This window comes from Phoenix dactylifera, chromosome 1 (assembly GCF_009389715.1).
Source record: "Phoenix dactylifera cultivar Barhee BC4 chromosome 1, palm_55x_up_171113_PBpolish2nd_filt_p, whole genome shotgun sequence".
Lineage (NCBI taxonomy): Eukaryota > Viridiplantae > Streptophyta > Magnoliopsida > Arecales > Arecaceae > Phoenix > Phoenix dactylifera.
This window is the reverse complement of record NC_052392.1, coordinates 10,713,566-10,721,425: the sequence shown is the minus strand read 5'-3', so window position 1 is coordinate 10,721,425 and position 7,860 is coordinate 10,713,566.

The window sequence follows — 7,860 nt, the reverse complement described above, 5'->3', positions numbered from 1 at the left end:
TTTTCTCAGTACACCCCCCCTTCCTCCTCCTCCGTTTCGTTTTAAAAAGAAAAAAAAAACACCCCTCAAACCCCCCTTAAACCGCTCGATCCATTTACATCGTTTAGGCGATCTTTGAAGGAAATTTAAGCCCCATTCGAAGCATGGACAAGCAACTAGTGATTTGGGACGAAGAATCGGCCGCAAAGGTACGTGTTCCACCTTGTTTCGAATTTTTTTTTTTTCACGGTTCGTGCTCCGTTCGGCACTGGATCGCCGAACAAAAGGCTTCTGTTCGGCTGAACAGTGCCGAACAGAAGCCTTCTGTTCGGCAACCCTCAACCGAACTCTTCTGTTCGGCTGCACAGTGCCGAACAGAAGGCTTCTGTCCGGCACTGTGCAGCCGAACAGAAGGGTTCTGTCCGGCTCTGTGCAGCCGAACAGAATGCCGGCGACGAGAGGGAGAAGGGAGAACGGGGAGGTTTTGGGCGCCGGCGAGGTGCTTTGGGCGGAACAGTTCAAAGGGAGACGGAGGGGGTTTGGCCGCCGGCGAGGTGCTTGAGGCGAGGTTTTTTGGGCAGAAGGGAGAAGCCGGCGGGTGTTTTGGAGGGGAAGAGCGGGGTGGGGGGGGTTTGGGGGGTGTAGAGAGCAATTTAGGTGAGGGGGTGGGGAGGGTGGGGGGTAATTTAGGAATTTTTAATTTTTTAGGGGTGTCCTTAGCAAATGGGGGGGGGTGTAGAGAGTATTTAATTTTTTTTTAATTTTTGGGGGGTGTCCTGAGCAATAGGGGGGGGGGGGGGGGGGGGTGGTATATAGAACCACCCTCCGAGAAGGGACGTGCCGCCTCAATGAAATGACCCATTTGCCCTCCATGAATCATTAATGGTCGGCCCTGTCCTTGAAGGGATGATATCATTCCGTTGTTGTTCTATTGGGATTTTTTTAATTTAAATGAGGCATTCCATGAATATTATTGTAAAAATAACTGTAAATTTGGAACTAGTTTGAAAGTTTTTGGTGTCCTTGGTAAGGAATATGATAGAAAAACAGAGGACCAAGGCAGGACCAAACCTAGGTCACTACTATTTAATACTTGATGAGTTTGTTAACTCAACCAATTAGCACCTTTCAAGAAGTATTTAATATTTTTGATATTTATTTATAAATTATTATATAAATATAATTATATATTTATATTTTTTTGGTTTCTGATTATGTTTAACAGTTAGGAGAAATAAAGATTTTATGGAGCATTGCATTCTCTTCTCTGAATAAATAAATATACGAGTTATGTGATCTTTAGAACTATAATGCTGTTTCTTTCAAAAATTACTTAAATTTTTTGTTTAAAAAAAACTTGTATGAAAAAATAAATTACCATCTTAATCTTATTTTTATTTTAAAAGGGGTAAAATAGATATTTTACTTGAAATCAAATTCTGACAAATATTGATGATCTACATAAATAGCATCAAGATGTAAAATAGCAATTTTAGTGTTGCATGTGACCAAGACACTCCTTAATTAATACTTTACCATCAGAAGAAGAGTAATTGGATACTTTCATTTATGTTATTAAATATATATAATTTTAATTCAAAATTATTTATAGACAACATGAAGATATTTAGCTATGTTATTCAATAACCCGTATAAGCTAAAGAATATATCAGATTGATATACTAAATGCTTGTGATTGAAAAATATATGCTGAGATTGCATGAAAAACAACTAGATTCCTTGCAAATCAATTACTGAAATACATTCATTGCAACATAATTTTTGTTTGTTATGTTATCATATCATACTAATTCAGTGTATGCGATGATGATTCTCACACAATGACACAATTAAATGTTTGGTTGCTTGACAGTGTTGATTGAGAAAAGCTTAAATTTAACCAACCCTGATTGAATGTAGTAGAGCTTTGCATTTACAAGAATATATTATTCTATTAAAATACATTCCATTTTTAATAAATGTGATAGCATTAGCATCATTAAGTCATCATGGCTACTTTCTAATATGTAATCTTGTCACTCTAGTTAGTTATAATGGCTGACACGCGGCCCCATAATCTATGAGATAGATTAGCCACCAACTTTCTAAATTTTAAGAGATACATGTCAATAATGAGAATTAATACAAAGATAGTTCACAATATGCTAGATAAAGTGATATGCAATGACCTTTGTGATGCATAACAAGGTGAAAAAGTGGAGGGCATTTTAAATCTAAACACTTCTTACCTCGAGTATTTTTTTTCATAAATTTCTTTGTCCCACATTAAAATTATTAAAAGCACTTCTTTTGAAAAAAACAATGGCGCACATAATTTAACAAATTCCTTCAATCATTTATTAAACTTGTGAAACTTAATACATGTTTATCCATATAAACAAACATATTTCACACATCTTTTCATCTAAGATGGTAACATGTGTTTGTCAAGTGATGGAAAGGTTTCATCATCCCTAGATTTTAATAAATCAAAAATTCTATAAACAAAATTTCAAACTCTCTCCCTCTCTCTCTCTCTCTCTGCTAAAAATGGAAGTATCATACATAATGTGTACGAATACAACCAAAAAATTCAAAAAACAGTACATCACGAAGTGCACTGGGCAACTCTGCCTCTCCTACCGAGAAGAAGTCCTTCGAATGGTTGGGAACAAAAGAGGACACCCAATCTGCAGTTCCATTGGCCTCTCTAAACACGTGCTTCGCCTGGAGCACCATCCCACTACAGACTATGGCCCAGATATCTCTCAGCAGTGGGTGATAATCATCAACCTCTCCGGAAACCTGCAGGATCCATCCAATGGTCATTGTCGAGTCACCCTCCAAAAAGATCTCTCACCCCTGCAGGGCACGCCAAACGTAGCACGATCCAACTCAGGCCGCTCTCAGCTCCATCCCTAGCACCGAGGTATCAAACAAATGGCAACCCCCAGCAACAATCACCCTAGAGTCCGGTTTCCTAACAATAAAGCCCGCCCCACCCCTCCTACCTCCATGTAGGACGCATCTATCAAAATTGACCTTGAGAAAACTCAAAGGTGGGGGCTCCTAGATGAAAAATACCAAATGGACACAAGCAGATGAGGAGCCCTAGATATTTCGAACTATCAAATGTCTATCCGACCGAATCGCCTGAGAGGTCTCCACCGCCAACAGTCGCGCCCTCTCCACCACTACCCCCAGTGATGGGCAGCTCTCCCTAAATGTCCAGATGTTCTTCTCTCTCTTTGCGAGAAGTCTTTTTCCCATTGATTTACAAGTTAGAATTTATAAACCTAAAACTTAGTATTAAATTCATGAGATGATATAGTTCCTCTCAAAACAATTGTCAAATTGCATAGCATCAATTAACTTTGAGAAATAGACGAAAAATGATTTAAAAAATTAGTTCTTATGTTATCATAATGATGTAATGATGACCATGCAACAAGCACCTTCATTATGCATGGGATGTGCGGGAGATTTGCTATGGCATATTGCTCAGCAAACATCCAGAATGCATGCACCTCAAATCATTCTTAATCAATAAATCACTCCACAGCAAGATTCACATGCATATTCCATGTGCATCATGGGAAAATAAATAAAAAAAAAGAGCATGCATAATGCACATGGAATGTGGCGACGAGAGATTTTCTGAGTGGAGCAGTGGAAAGTTAGGGTTAGAACGGATCTCGATAAAATAGGATACTTAAAGCTCTCAAAAGGCTGAAGATGGGAAGATAGAGAGAGGAAAAAAAACAAAGTACGTACAAATCTACGTGGTTTAGCCACAGGCTTATATTCACGTATGAGGATGGAAAAGAGATTCCATTACAAAGGATGGAGCACAAGAACAATGCTGCTTCTCAATAAAACCCTAGCCTTAATATACCCCATCTGATACTTTCCCACTATAGACCTCGCATAAAGTTCCCAATCATTTTTTTGCCCTTAGTTTTCCTACCAGATTTGTCAAACTGAATCATAAAGTGGGATGGACTAAGGAATTCAAGGCACACTTAATAGTTTAAAAAATAAATACTTGTAATTTGTATTGATTTGAAAGTTATTTTTCTTGAAAAATGGTAATTTGGTGGGATAGATAAAAAACTCACAAGCACTTGTACCATGGAGCTGATTTTTATGCAAAATTATAGAATCAAAGCATGTCCAAATTCTTTATATCCAAATAAAGCATACATTGACTGAGGAGCAGAAGATTTGCATATACTTTAGGAAAAGTTGGGTTCTGGCTCAATGTTTCCAAGTACAAAGTTTCCAAAAAAAAAGTACAAATATAACCCAAAAAAGTGCACAATTTGATGATGAGAAGGAATATAGTTTGTGCTGCAATTGCTGGACGATAAAAAATTTCAGCTTCCTAAAATATTGAGGAAGAGAGGAGAAGGAAGACTAAGGCCCCGTTTAGTAGAGCTATTGGCAGTAGAGTTTTCGGAAGTAGAGCTTTTTAAAATAGAGCTTTTATAAAAAGTTATTTACTGTTTGATAACTACATTTATAGAGTGTTGGGAAACTTTAATATATATTTGCGAAATAAATTGAGAAAATACTTTTGGTATGACAAAATGATCATTAAAGATATTACATAGTATTATACAATAGAGCATAATAAAATATAATATGTATTAATACATAAATATATAATATAGTATAATATTACTATAATATGATAATATTATTATAATATAGTAATATAATATTATATTTACAGCAGTAAAATAATAAAGGTATGAACATTATAATTATAATCGTTATATATTAATATTTTATTAAATATAATATTTTTAGAAACTAATTTTTGGGTTATTTGTTTTCTTTGTTGGGACTCCTGCAGATTTCTATAATATAAAGGGACATTTTCTATAATTATAATATTTTATCATAGGTATTTTGGTTCAAAAAGAAAAAAAATTATAAATTAAAATAACTTTTCGATGCATACCAAAAGTGCTTTTCCGAAGTAAATGGAGCTTCTCTAGAAAAGTACTTTTAGGCTGCATTGAGAAGCTATTTTGAGTTATAATTTTTTTCTTTTTAGACTAAAATACCCATGATAAAATATAATAATTAGAGAAAATAATAATATTAATATACATGATAATAATTATAATATTTCATACCTTTATTATTGTATTATACTATAAATATAATATTATATTATATTATATCATAATACAATAATATATTATGTTATATAATATCAAATTATGTTATATTATATGCTATAGTATATAATATTATATTATATTACAATAATATTATACTATATCATATATTTATGTATTAATATATGTTATATTTTATTATGCTCTGTTGTATAATAATATGCAATGTCTTTTATAATCATTTTGTCATATCAAAAGTAATCTTTCAATTTGTTTACCAAATACATATTAAAGTTTCACAACACTTTAGAAATATAGTTACGAAATAGCAAATAGCTTTTTATAAAAGTTCTACTACAAAAAGTTCTACTTTTAAAAGCTCTACTACTAACAGCTCTGCCAAACATGGCCTAAATCTTTCTCTGGGATAAAAGCATTACTAATTGCTTCCAACTAGAATCATCCATGCCCAAATAACATCCAAATTAGCTTAAATCAACTGTCTAATTTGCCTTTAACTTACAGCTCACATGATAAGCTGACATACAAACTGCAAGTATTTTCACTAGACATGACAAAAGTCATATGCAAGGGACCTCATCAAACCCTTAGCATTTGTTCATTTTCAAAGATCCTTGTAGGGGTGTTATAAAAAAGAAAATTACAACGGAATGACAACTTGTAATCCAATCAGGAAGGGAGGATTTCATCAAAATAGGATTTTTTTTTTCTTGCGGGAAAAGAAGAGCAAAAGCCCCACTTGACTTCATTAAGGATACGAAGTTGCAACAAAGCTGATTCTAAGGAGAGCAGCAACAAGGATACATCAAAGATGGTGTTTGCATTGAGGCAAGGGAGGACAAATCTTTACCAAGGAGGTTATAACTAAAAGTCTACCTTTGAGGAACTACTGCACTCCAAGATAAGAACATTGAAATTCCCTTCTGATGTGAAGTAGAGGAGCTTCTTTGCCGTTGTTTCTTTCCATCCAAATGAACTAGGAAACTCAATAACCAAAAAATCCCAAAAGCTATTGTACTTCTTTGAGTGTCCCTTGGTTCTCTAGAAGGATCAAATAGACTTGGACTTATCTTTTTTGGTACATCGGCGCCTCACATAACACGCATATGAGTACAACCAACAAAGTGAGAAAAAAGATGTTGGCGAAGAGAGCAAGAAACATCCGCTTGATTCGTCTAAAGAAATTTACCAAAGTGATGCGCCGCGAAGAAAACCACCCAGTCAGCTGCACTGTTTGCTTCCCAATAAACATGGGTGGCCCAGAAGGAGCCACAAAACCCCGCGATCCTCCGAATGTCGTGGAGCAGAAACTGCTTGTCCGTCGCAGTGTGCTGACCATAAATCCCCTCGATCACAATAGCCGAATTCCCTTCGAGGTGGATGCAGTTCACACCCAGAGTGTGCCCCGCATAGGAGATGCCCCTCCTACACCGCTCAGCCCAGCTCCGAAGATAGAGATGCTATAGATCCGCCGTTCATCGGCTGCCACAAGTCTGGAAGGACCAAATAGGCTTAGACATTTGAGAGCTCAAATGGCTAGGCAGACATTGGAGCACCATTCTCCCTAAATACTCAGAATAATGGAAGTTAATAAGGAGGCGACCAATGGAATCTGATGATCCTTTACACAAAGGGCAATGAAAAGAGAGCTAAAGCCTTTCTTGTTAAGGACCTCCCCCTAATTCAGCTCATTCTTTGTAGCTAGCCGCTAGCCACATAAAGTTTTTTAATTTATCAGGTGCAGCGGCCTACCAAAAGGCCGGTGCAAGGGGACATATAACACCTTCATGATTTAGGAATCTGTGAAAGATTTTAATCGAACATATTCTAGTTGCTATCCATTTCCAGCGAACCGTCTCTTCTAGAGCCATAACCTTCTCTTGTGGAGTAGACTTTCTCCGATACTTTTTTTTTTTCGAAAAAAAGTTGCCAAATAATCTACTAGAAATGATAAAGAAGTGTCATTTGTGCAGATAGATGATGCTGTCTATACCCACTTTAGCTTCCAAAGAATCGTCGAATTAATTCTAAGCCAGGAGCTAAGTGCATGTCATTGATTATGTATAGGATGACCAAGTACAATCAGCAAGGTCATGACCAACTCTAACCCCTCCCCTAAAAAATAGTCATGACCAAGTCCCTCATTGGACCGGCACCTGAAAAAGTTCAATCAAATGTCTAAACTTCATAATGTTATTGTTTGGGGCATTGACTACGTTGAGCTTTTGCCTTCTCACTGCACATTGCCAATGCCTCCTGAGTTTGTACAACAATACCAAGATTACTCATTGTCTTTAATAAACTCTGATATTTTTACTGGAATGATTTGCCAATAAAGCCAATTGCCTGAATCTGAAAGTTTTTGGGCATAACACTGGGACTGCATATTTGGCCTCAGGCAACAGAGTGCACATTTGATTGTGAGGTACACTGGGTTAAGTGGTAGAATAAGGAGCTATTCAGCCAAAGGTGTTCACTTTTTGAGGAGTAACTTTCTACCGGTAAAGACGGGTTAAACCCCTTTAACCAGGATAACTTTTTTCTGCTACAAAAGCGGGGTCAAATAACTCTATTCCATGGAAAAGTGGGTGACTATTGTTTTCCCTTTTCGATTCAACCACTTATTCTCTAGTTAACCCCTCATTCCAACAAACATCTTTTTCCATCTACTCTATAGAGGGAATACCTTTTTAATATAGGAATAGGCGCAACAAGTACCATGCAGAGACTA